Source organism: Dama dama, chromosome 31 (assembly GCF_033118175.1).
Source record: "Dama dama isolate Ldn47 chromosome 31, ASM3311817v1, whole genome shotgun sequence".
Classification (NCBI taxonomy): domain Eukaryota; kingdom Metazoa; phylum Chordata; class Mammalia; order Artiodactyla; family Cervidae; genus Dama; species Dama dama.
Window position 1 is genome coordinate 28913059 of NC_083711.1, and position 12548 is coordinate 28925606.

The following is a 12548-nucleotide window of genomic DNA, read 5'->3' on the forward strand; positions in this document are numbered from 1 at the left end:
CTTCCCTGATATTTATTAACACGTTCAACTCATTATTGATACTTAAGTCTCAGTTTAATTTCAGCTAGAGAGAACTTCCTTCATTAACTAAAGTAACCTTCTTGTCACTCTCTGGACAAAACTCTGTCTTACTTCCCTAAATAGCGATTGCTACAATCTAAACCTTTCCTGTTAATGTATATATCTTTAAGGTATTTCTTTCTTTTTAAAATATTTTGTTTTGTTCAGTGAGAATGGGAAAGGGGACTGTTCCTGTTAGATTTGTCATTGTTCATCTCCCAAAGCCCAGACAATTGTCCAACACATGGGTAGTCCGCAGTCTTTTTGGTATCAGGGTCTGGTTTTGTGGAAGACAATTTTCCCACAAACCAGGAGTGGGGGATGTTTTCAAGATGATTCAAGTGCATTACATTTATTGTGCACTTTATTTCTGTTATTATTACATCAGCTCCACCTCAGATCATCAGGCATCAGATGCCAGAGGTTGGGGGCTCCTGCAATAAATAAATAAATAAATGATAAGAAACAAGTCAATAGAGTGTGTTTAATCTAACTGAATAGTGGAAATGGCATAAATATAGAAGAAAATGCAATATAAATGTAACTAAGAGGCCCTTCTTACCACTATTACAAGACCTTTTAATAAGAGACTAGGAAGGCAATAGGAAAAGTATTAAGGTGTCAGAAAGAGAAAAATCGGCGATTATGACTCCATTCAAAGAGTAGATGGGAAATTCATGTAAAATCCATGTACCAAATTTAAAAAGAAAAGTTATATGTTTTGTCCTTAGGAAAAAATTATATATATATATATATATATATATATATATGTTTGTGTGTGTGTGTGTATGTATGTGTGTGTATGTGTGTATGTATACACACAAATGTATGTGTTGCATTTTTTAGTGTTCTGAAATGGAATATGTGTTACATTTTATAATCAACAGGGACTCTTAAAAAGGAAACCATGATGTAGAATGAATAAAGTGAAAGGACAAACATTTAGTCCTACAGTTAAAGATAAAACAAAAGGATATAATAAGCATACCATTGAAACTCTATCTTCGTCAGTGTTTAATAGAGAAAACCAGATTCAATGGAATCAACATTTTACTTAATTCAAAGGTTGATATCAGTCTCTCTTGATTAGTCTCCTGCTGGTATTAGTTGGAAGGAACTGAGAAACGTGGACTCAGTTGGCATGGGTAACAACATGGGGGTGGTTTTGTTTTTTTGCCATTAAATTCATGGACAGGATTCTACTTTATCTTTCCTCACCAGTTGCCTGTGTTTGCTCCAAATACAGACAGCTTCCAAAAGAATCAACTTATTTCAAGCCTATGAAACATCCTGTGGTTTTTGTTCAAGGGTAGTGAATAGATTCTTAATCACTTTAATTTAGCTTAGCATTAACCTTACAAAAATATTTGCTTTAACAAATCTTCAAACAGAAGACATTTAATCAAATCTATTTCTTTCAGAAAGAGAAAACAAAATCAGAATGCAACAGGAAAACATGTTTCTGGTTGCATCAATATGCAAATATATTTGGCAAATATATTTCAGATAGAAGTTTATCATTATTAGTTGGAGGAAAGGCAATGGTAAAACACATAAAACTAAAGGATAGTTAAGAAACTTAGGGAAAATAAGATAAAAAAGATAACTGGATATTAATAATACCTTCTCTTTCATCTTAATATAAATTAGGTGGTTATATATTTTCTGCCTTGTGTTTTAAAATATACAAATATTTATTATTATGGCAAAATTGTGCTAATTTGCTAAGATTTTTTTCCTCTGAAATCACTAGCTCTTCATGCAATTTAGTAATTTTAGATAACATTTGGGAGGTTGGAAGGACTCAACATGAATTCTAACATACTAGCCTGTAGGAAATCCTGATTTGAACACTAAGACACTCATATATGTTGAATGAGAAGAGAGTTCTGTAGTCAAATGAATTCAGGAAATTAAATTTGACCCATATAAAATTTTATATTTTATTGTAGATATTTTTGAAACTTGGCTATACATAAAAAAATAAGCATACGCTGAAAAATATGAGTGTTTCTGAAGAATTATAAAACTTTATATCCACTTGAAGAATAAAACTATAGGTGTCAAAATGAATAATGAAAAGCTCCAACTGAAAGGTTATATCAAATGCTGGCAATGTGTCTTTACTGAAGCTCATCTTCCCTTTAGCTTTCATATCTTCTATCAGAAGAATGTCTTTAGGTTGGAAATGGCATCTTGCATGGCAGCCACATAGAAATAATGGTCTTCCTAAAAATTATTTTTTCTCATAACCAGCCTTTTGTTTATGAGGTAACTTTTCATCATTGTATTTAATAGTAGTTTGAAGGGGGATTTATAAAACAATTTTCTACTCATCCATCCAAACAAAATCCTCCATATTGTAAGTTCTTACCTGATACGAGACTCACGTAAGAGTGGTATATTTTAATGAGTAGGAACAGCTACGGTAGTTTAGAGCCTGGTATCTGGGACAGACGACCTTGAATTTCAAACCAGCTTCATCACTTGGGAAGCCATGATCCTGAACACACTCCAAAACCCTTTGAACTTCAGTGTTTCTTATTAGTAAAGTGATAATAATAGGACTATTAAAAATAAGAATTAAAGCAACGACAAACTTAGTATGATGCTGGAATAAGAATATGCCTGAAATAAAGAAACAGTTATTATTTTTTTTTCTTAGATTTCAGTGAGGACATTTGATAGACTACAGATCTATTTCTAGCAAAAGTGCTACACCCCCAAACATGTGTTCATTGCAATCTAGTTTAAAAATCCTCATTGTATATTAATTTCTGAGCAAAATCTGTTGCTTTGTTTACCCAAAGTGAAAAAGACTGGACAAAAGACAAAATTTGTGTTTTCGCATACATGTTTTGTCACTGTTTAGACAAAATCATTATCTCAGTGTATTTTTCTCTTGGGCTGCTCTCTTTCTACTAGAAATTTGGCAAAAACACAATGTTGCAGGAATTCTCTACTTTCTTCTTCCTCCTGAAAGTCAGCAAAACCCTGATGGTTTATGCACACCATTGCTATTCTTTGTGATTAGGTGATTTATTTTGCTCTTCACTGGATCTTTACACTGATCTGTGCTTTATATGAGACACAGCACAGAGCAGAGTTGTATGTATGGTGGATGTCTATTCTAAAGGATTAAAACTAAATGATGACTGTATCCTTCTACTTTTCTGTCTATTCATTCTATTAATTTTTGAGAGTTTAATGTTGAAACTCCAGCTAAAAATCTTAACGTATCTACTAAAAAATGTTCATAATATATAGCGGAACTGTATGTAACATTGTTCTGGATTTTCCAAGTCTTTTGTAAATGTGGGCTCATACTTTCATAAGTTAAAAAATAAAAAAAAAGAAGCAAACAAAAGCAAAAAGACTAAATGATGAAGGGCAAGACCATCAAATGATTAAATCATGAAGATGGTGACTGTGAAACTTTCACGACCTCATCAATGAAATGGACAAAACTTAAATATTTAGAATATTGAAGTGAATCTATTTCTTAGTGGCATAAAAATGTGTGTGTTTGTATTTATGTATAGAAGGCAGTTACACATAGCTCATCTGCCTTGTAAGGTTGGGTCCTAAATAGGAAGTAGTAACAATGTAGTGCCTGCCCTCCTAAAGACCCAACTGCATAGATGGCTTCATAACCTCCACCATAAATTATACACACTTTTCCATTTTGGAAATAGTCATTTGACTTTCAAAGGATATTGTTATGAAAGTCTCAAAAAACAGTGTTTTGTCTTATTTATTTAAAAAAAAAAAGTTGAGGGGAAGGAAAGTAGTATTTCCAGTCATCATATTTCCTTTAAGTGATCTTGATCATCTACAAAATCTATTCATCAAATCTTAGGCCATGTCATGCAGACCTTCAGCATAATTCCAACAACAGCTGGAGGCCACTGATATCACTTTATTACTTTTCAATTTTTCAATTACTTTTCAATTTATTGTTTTTTATATGTCCATCCAAGTACTCCTAGTTCATTCCTAGCCTAATTTATTTATGTCCAATTATACAAAAAAAAAGTGGTTTTTGAAGAGAAAGGGTTTTTTTTCTCATTTATTTTTATTAGTTGGAGGCTAATTACTTTACAATATTGTAGTGGTTTTTGTCATACATTGATATGAATCAGCCATAGATTTACACGTATTCCCCATCCCGATCCCCCCTCCCACTTCCCTCTCTACCCGATCCCTCTGGGTCTTCCCAGTGCACCAGGCCCGAGCACTTTTCTCATGCATCCAACCTGAGAAAGTTTTATTATATCAAAGTTTATTTTAAGCCAACATAGAAGCTATAGCAAATATAGACTCTTTTATCTGCAGTCTTTTAAAAAGTGAGTTTTTAGTTTCCTACTAACAAGTTCAGTAGAGAATGAAAGAGTCAGGAATAAACTCTAATTATCCTAATAGTAGTGATTTTGCCAAGCATATACTTATTATATAATATTTGACTTAACCAATAATATGATTCTTAGACATGGTATTTTATTTTAACCATACATAATTTTAATTTTTTTTCCATTTGTTTTTATGGTGTTTGGGGGGAATATAATTGTGTTGAATGAAGTCAATTCATGGTTTAAGCTATTGATCTATGGAAATACTATACATAGTAAATGAAATGACTTGGGTTGACCCATATAGAGAAATCTATTTTTAAATGGAATCAAGATAAATGATGAAACCAAATGGAATACAATGCAGTTTACATGCTGATCTCAATTAAAGTCTATTAGTTATGCAAGGAAATCAACCCTAACTATTCTTTGGAAGGACTGATGCTGAAGCTGAAGCTCCAATATTTTGGCCACCTGAAGCAAAGAGCTGAGTCATTGAAAAAGACCCTGATGCTGGGAAAGATTGAAGGCAAAAGGAGAAGGGGGCAACAGAGGATGAGATGGTTAGACATCATCACCAACTCAATGGACATGAATTTGAGCAAACTCTGGGAAATAGTGAAAGACATAGGAGCCTGGCGTGCTGCAGTCCATGGGGTCAGAAAGAGTCAGATGTGGCTTAGTAACTGAACAACAACATATATTTTAAATTAAGCTAATATTTTTAATTGTAGGAATTCTAACATTTACTGCACTGACATGACTTGTCCAAACATGTCCATAGGCATCTTGGCAAGTGGCTCAAATATTTGGACATTTTCTTCTTCATGTCTTGATCTTCACTTATATCTTTTATAAACTTCCTTTATTTTAAAATAATTTTAATGTAGCAATTACTGAGACTTCCCTGGGTTAAATCATTCTTACACACTCAAAACAAAAATTATACTTATCCAAGACAAAGCCAGGTCTCACGAAAAGATTTTCTTTTTACTTAAACAAATATAAGTACTGTAGCATGATGGTGTTATGTCTGTTTAAAGTGGATCTGAATTTATTTTCATGAATGAATTTGCAGATTTATTCTGTAAAAAATGTTAACTCGGGGGTATATGAGAATATGCACGCATGCTAAATCACTTCAGTCATGTCTGACTCTTTGTGACCCTATGGACTGTAGACCACCAGGCTCCTCTGTCCATGAGATTCTCCAGGCAAGAATATTGGAGTGGGTTGCCATGCCCTCCTCCAGGAGATTCTCCCAAACCAGGGGTCGAGCCCCTATCTCTTTGTCTCCTGCATTGGCAAACATGTTCTTCCTAGCGCCACCTGGGAAGTCCATGAGAATATACATGTCTCTAATGACACCAATATGTTATTGTCAGAAGTTTATAGCCACTTTTAGTCTAAAACCATTTGAAATTTTTGTTATTGGATGAAATGTGTGAAATGCGATATTTCAGAACAGAAAAAAAAATGAATTTGCGAAAGGTACAGAATTTTAACCTTTTGGGGGGAAAATTTATGCTCATGGTTCAGTATCTCAGAGTGAATATGGTATATCCTCTATTTAAAAGAAGACAAATTGCAAAATTATCCTTTCAGTGCAGAGAATTTGGTGTTTTAACAAATAATGATAAGATTATCATGAATGAACAGTACTTGGGTGCATGATATTTCTTGTGCTGAGTCATTCTTTTGGATGGCAAGTCCACTGGCCATGAGCAAAATTTGGCAGACTTTAAACCCAAGATGAGCCAAAATTAGAAATAACTAGTATGCTGAATTACAGACATTCAAGTAACCATAAAGAACTTTGAAGTTCAGTTTAATTCAACAGACATATCAAGGTTTCTGTCATGGCCAGGCAGTGTATCAAGATGGTTAAAATTTTATTCTTGATCTCTACAAGCAAGCAACCTAGCAATAGAGACACATATGTAAGTAGGAAATAAATGTAATATGTGCAGTAATAGCATATAAAATAAATAGAAATAGCCTAAATAATAAAATTCTAGTAACAAAATATTTTTCCATTATATGGGTTACAGAAAAGATTTCCCAGGTTTTCCTTTCCATATTATCCTTTTTTGAGTAAATGTTTAATCTTCTCTAAGTTTATCTCAATTACACCTTTTTGAAGCCAGCTCTTTTATTTTTCTGTTGTTTACTTCAGACAAAATAACTTTAATAGGGAAGGCACATTTTTCCCACTGCAGTGGTTTACACATTTTAATCTTCCTCCCATACTTAAAAATCTCTTAAATAATCTCAATTATAAGGAACATTTCTGATCTAACTTCAGGCAACATAAATGTCTTTGGGCAAGTGACTGGTAGGAAAGAGGAGGACTGCATAAGTCAACGTGTTTTACTGTAGAATTATCCTGCAGCCACAATATTGGCAAATACTATTGTATAGAATGTGTATTTGTTCTTTGTTATGGGTTCTCTTGGGGACACAACAGTTGTGTTCTTCAACTCCAATAATAAGGATTCACTCTCTATTCCCTTCCCCAAAGGTATATTTATCCCATAAGAATATGTGCCTGAAATCATCTATCTTGGTCTTTTTGTCTCTAAGCGAATAAATGAATATTTTGTTTCTATCATAAAAATTACTACAAAATCAGTACTCCTGGTCCCCATTTTCAAAACTGTATATAGCAGACTTTTCTTTACCACTAAAGTTAAGATCACTGAAATATGCCCACTGGACTGAATCTTCTAGAAGTATCCAGATATAAAAATTTTAAGACTGTCATGGAAAAATTTAAGGGGTTAAGCCTAAAAGCTTGGCAAATTTCACTGTCTCACTGTGAGAGAATATGGTTGATATTGAGGAGAGAATCCTGCCTCTCACCTGGATATATTTCTGGGACAGGACTTCATGGTATCATGGCTCTTATGGGGTGAGAGGATGCTGAAGGTGGACGAAGGGCTTCATAAGAGTAAGGCCTGAAATATATCTTTCTCTCTGTCGCTCCATCTCTCTGTCTGTCTCTCTCTCTCTTGCTCTTCTGTAAGTCTTTAGGGAAAAACCAAAACAAGATAGTATGCTTTGGTCTTAAGAAAAAAAGTAACCAGGCTCTCCCACCTTCCTCATATGTGGAATGCATCATGGTTGCAGGAACACAGCGAGGGCTCCAGGGTAATTTTGATACTTTAAATCTCCTCCTATTAGTAGTTCTTAGGCAGTGATTGGGATTTTTGAACAAAAATGGCATTCAAAGTCTTGAGGGTGAATGAAGGGTAAGAGATATGCAGGAGACGTGTACAACTCTCAGAAATCCCCAAAAGACTTTTTTTTTTAATGTTTATTGAAAGCATTGTACAATAATATTTATCTACAACTATACTTTTTGGCATTCTGGGTATGAGTGCTTATTTGTATGATTTTGGCATAATTTTATCATTTGACACTTCTTGATATGCCTGTGAATTTAGTATACCTTGTGTTCTATGTTTAAATTTCTCTTGTCTTACTTTATAATAGTGTCTCCCTGCTATTACTATGTATATCATAGTAGTTAAAATGGGATCCTCCCAAAAGACTTTTAAAAAGACAAGAGATCACACTGACTTTAGATGTTTATGTTAATGGCACCCCACTTTAATCTCAGATGGATATTTCTTAGTGACATAGGAATTAGATAAGAAATCACTAGCCTTGTAACTTTATCTCAGAGCATTGGATGTTTTTATTTTATTTATTATTTTTTTTTTAGTCTTTATAGGGTCTACCAAATTGGGGAGACAAAACTTGAGCCAAAATGTTCTACTGAGGAGAAAGGAAAGAATTGTACATAAATGGCTTTCAAGTTTTACATGTTCATATATATGTTTACATCAGGGTAGAAATTTAAAATGGCAGCACAACATTGCTAACTGATGAGGAGTTGACTGTTTTAGATTTTCCTTTTACATATATTTGAATGAATTTGTAGACTGAAATTGTTAACCTATTATTTTTATGCCATTTTCATTAGAGTCTGACCCACTTTTGAAAAAAATACAAATCAGGCAATAAAGAGTTACAGAATTTTAATAAGTACCAAGCATGGTCTGAATTTATCTTCAAGCTTCACAACTGAAATTGGAACTTTCCAGATCACTTTAAATTAAATTGATTAATAATACATCATGTTAAAATGAATTTTTCATGGTTTGGGAGCTAATGTTCTCAATTATTTAGCAATGCAAAGTGTAGGCAACTCACACACAAACAGCATACAGGAGATGATCCGTGAACTTTCTCTTAAAACAAGATGATAAATGGCCTATTTTTCTATCATACTAAAGCAGTATGTTAATTTTTTCTACTCTGAAAACATTTGCTCTCCAGGAAACCAAATCGGGACATGCACTGTGGTTACAAAATATAATACTAAACAACTTTTATAAAATTTAAAAAATTCTCAACCTGAATGTGCATAACAGGAGAATGTGTAATTTAATAAACATAATAGGTATATTACCTCATGCCTTTTGAATTACATTTCCACAATTATTTCAGTCTCATCTTTCACTTTAATGGAAGTTTAAGTTTTTAATTTTAAATATGTTTGAGATTACTAGGTGATTCTATGCTTTAAGATTGGTTTACATTACATGTGTTTTGTGGCATTAAAAAATAAACAGTATGTTATTTACATTTTGAGCATTATGTTCTTTGTAATTAACATTTACTTTAAAAAGTTTAAGTAGTTAAGATAACAAATTAGTAGATTCTTTCTGGGTGACAACTTTACACTGCTCACTTTCACCACTGTTTCCAGAATCAAAGAAGCACTAGACTATTGATCTCTCCTCTAGGCAAGCATTTAGACTTGGGTTTGATCCCTGGGTCAGGAATATCCCCTGGAGGAGGAAATGGCATCCCACTCCAGTATTCTTGCCTGGAAAATTCCATGGATCTCATAAATAATACCCTATTGTATACTTGAAATTTGTTAAGAGAGTAGAGATATTGAGTGTTTTCACCACAGAGAGAGAGAGAGAAAAAGGTAACCATGTGAGCTGATGAACGTGTTAATTTCATTGATTGTAGTAATCATTTTACAATGCATACATTAATGAAATCATGTTGTACACTTTAAATATATGCAATTTCATCTGTCAGTTATGTAAGAAAGCTGGAAATATAAGCTTTCTTACATAACTGACAGATGAAATTAATCCATGGGGTCACAAATAGTTGGACACAACCGAGTGACTCAGCATACATACACACTAGACTACGGCATCCAAATATGCTGTTAATATCTCATTATAATCCACCTTATTGTCTATTCTGTCAGCCTTCTCTTTTGCCTCTCTTTAGTTTGCTTTCATGAGAGTCACTATTTTGTGATAATGTGTTTGAATGATCAATTCCTACAAAAATTGTGAGCGATAATATAAACCTTGCATTATATAAAGCTTATATTTCCAGGTTTCTTACATAACTGACAGATAAAATTGCATATATTTAAAGTGTACAACATGATTTCATTAATGTATGCATTGTAAAATGATTACTACAATCAATGTAATTAACACATTCATCAGCTCACATGGTTACCTTTTTCTCTCTCTGTGTGGTGAAAACACTCAATATCTCTACTCTCTTAACAAATTTCAAGTATACAATAGAGTATTATTTATGAGATCAATATGCTGTGATCTAATGCATTACATTCTGAATACATATTCATCTTATAACTGAACGTTTGTACCCTTTGATGAATATCTTCCCATTTCCCCCACCCCTCAGCCTCTGGCAACCACCATTCTATCCTCTGTTTCTACAAGTTCAGCATTTCTCTCTTTCCCTTTTTTGATTCCAATACAAGTGATGCCTTACAGTCTTTATCCTTCTCTCTTTTTCTTGTTTCACTTATAATGTCTTCCAGGTTCATTTATATAGTCACAGTTGTCAGGCTTTCTTTCTTTTTTTAAGATGAATAATATTCCATTGTGTACATAAACTACATTTTTCTTCATCCATTTATCTGTGGACAAACATTAGATTATTTCTATATCTTGGCTATTGTAAATAGTGTCTCAATGAGCATGAGAATGAAGATATTTCTTTGAGATACTGATTTAAAATCCTTCATAGTATATATACATACTCAGATATAGGATTACTAAATATTATGGATAGTTTTTTGGTTTATTTTTTTGAGGAAATTCCATACTGTTTTCCATACTGGTGGCACTAATTTACATTCCCATTAACAATGTACAAGAAACACTCTTCTTCACAGCTTCACCAATATTTCTTATCTCTTGTCATTTTGATAATGGCTATCCTAACATGTATGAAGTGATATATTATTGTAGTTTTGATTTATATTTCCCTGATGACTCCTGATATCAAGCACCTTTTCATGTACCTGTTAGTCATTTGTATATCTTCTTGGAAAAAAATGTCTATTAGATTCTTTGTCCATTATTAAGTAAGATCATTTCCTTTGTTATTGAGATTTATGAAGTCCTTATATATTTCAGTAATTAACACCACTTCGGATATACAGTGTACAAATATTTGCCCATTCTCTAGGTTGCCATTATTTTGTTGATTATTTTCTTTGCTCTACAACAGCTATAGTTCCACTTGTTTATTTTGCTTTTGTTGTCTGAGCATTTGGGATCATATTTCAAAAATCATTTCCATGACCTTGTCAAGGAGTATGTTGCTTACCTTTTCTTCTAGGAGTTTTATGATTTCAGGCATTAAATTTAAGTCACTAATCCATTTCCAGTTTATTTTTGTGAGTGGTGTGGCTTCCTTGGTAGCTCAAGTGGTAAAGAATCCACCTGAAATGCAGGAGATCAGGGTTTGATCCCTGGGTTGGGAAGATACCCGAAAAAAGGGAATGGCCACCCACTCCAGAATTCTTGCCTGGAGAATTCCATGGACAGAGGAGCCTGGCAGGTCATAGTGCATGGGTCACAAAGCGTCAGACATGATTGAGCGAGTAAGCACAAGCACATGTAATACAGCAATCCCATTTCATTATTTTGTATATGGATATCCAGTTTTCCCCAAAAATAAAGTCTGACACTGTTTCCACTGTTTCCCCATCTATTTCCCAAGAAGTGATGGGATCAGATGTCATGATCTTAGTTTTCTGAATGTTGAGCTTTAAGCCAACTTCTTCCCTCTCCTTTTTAACTTTCATCAAGAGGCTTTTTAGTTCCTCTTCACTTTCTGCCATAAGGGTGGTGTCATCTGCATATCTGAGGTTATTGATATGATTAAAAGACGCTTACTCCTTAGAAGGAAAGTTATGACCAACCTATATAGCATATTAAAAAGCAGAGACATTACTTTGTCAACAAAGGTCTGTCTAGTCAAGGCTATGGTTTTTCCAGTAGTCATGTATGGATGTGAGAGTTGGAATGTGAAGAAAGCTGAGTGCCGAAGAATTGATGCTTTTGAACTGTGGTGCTGGAGAAGACTCTCGAGAGTCCCTTGGACTGCAAGGAGATCCAGCCAGTCCATCCTAAAAGAGATCAGTCCTGGGTGTTCATTGGAAGGACTGATGCTGAAGCTGAAACTCCAATCCTTTGGCCACCTCATGCGAAGATTTGACTCATTGGAAAAGACCCTGATGCTGGGAGGGATTGGGGCAGGAGGAGAAGGGGATGACAGAGGATGAGATGGCTGGATGGCATCACCAACGAGATGGGCATGAGTTTGAGTAAGCTCTGAGAGTTGGTGATGCATAGGGAGGCCTGGTGTGCTGCAATTCATGGGGTTACAAAGAGTCGGACATGACTGAGCGACTGAACTGAACTGATCCAGTTTTCCCAACACTGTTTATTAAAGAGACTATCCATTCCCCATTGTGTATTCTTGGCACACTTGTCAAAGATTGTTTGATAATATGGGCAAAGTAGTTTATTATATATGCTAGGTTGATTTCTATGCTTCCTGTTCTGCTCCATTGGTTAAATGTGTTTTTTTTAATCCCAGCAATATACTGTTTTGATTACTGTAGCTTTGTAACTGTGTTTCAAATCTGAAGTGTTAGCATCCAGCCTTGTTCTTTCCAAGGTTACTTTGGCTATTTAGGATCTTTTGTGATTTCAATACAAATTTTTGGGCTTTTTTCCCTCCTTCTGTGATAAATTCCATTAGAATTTGATA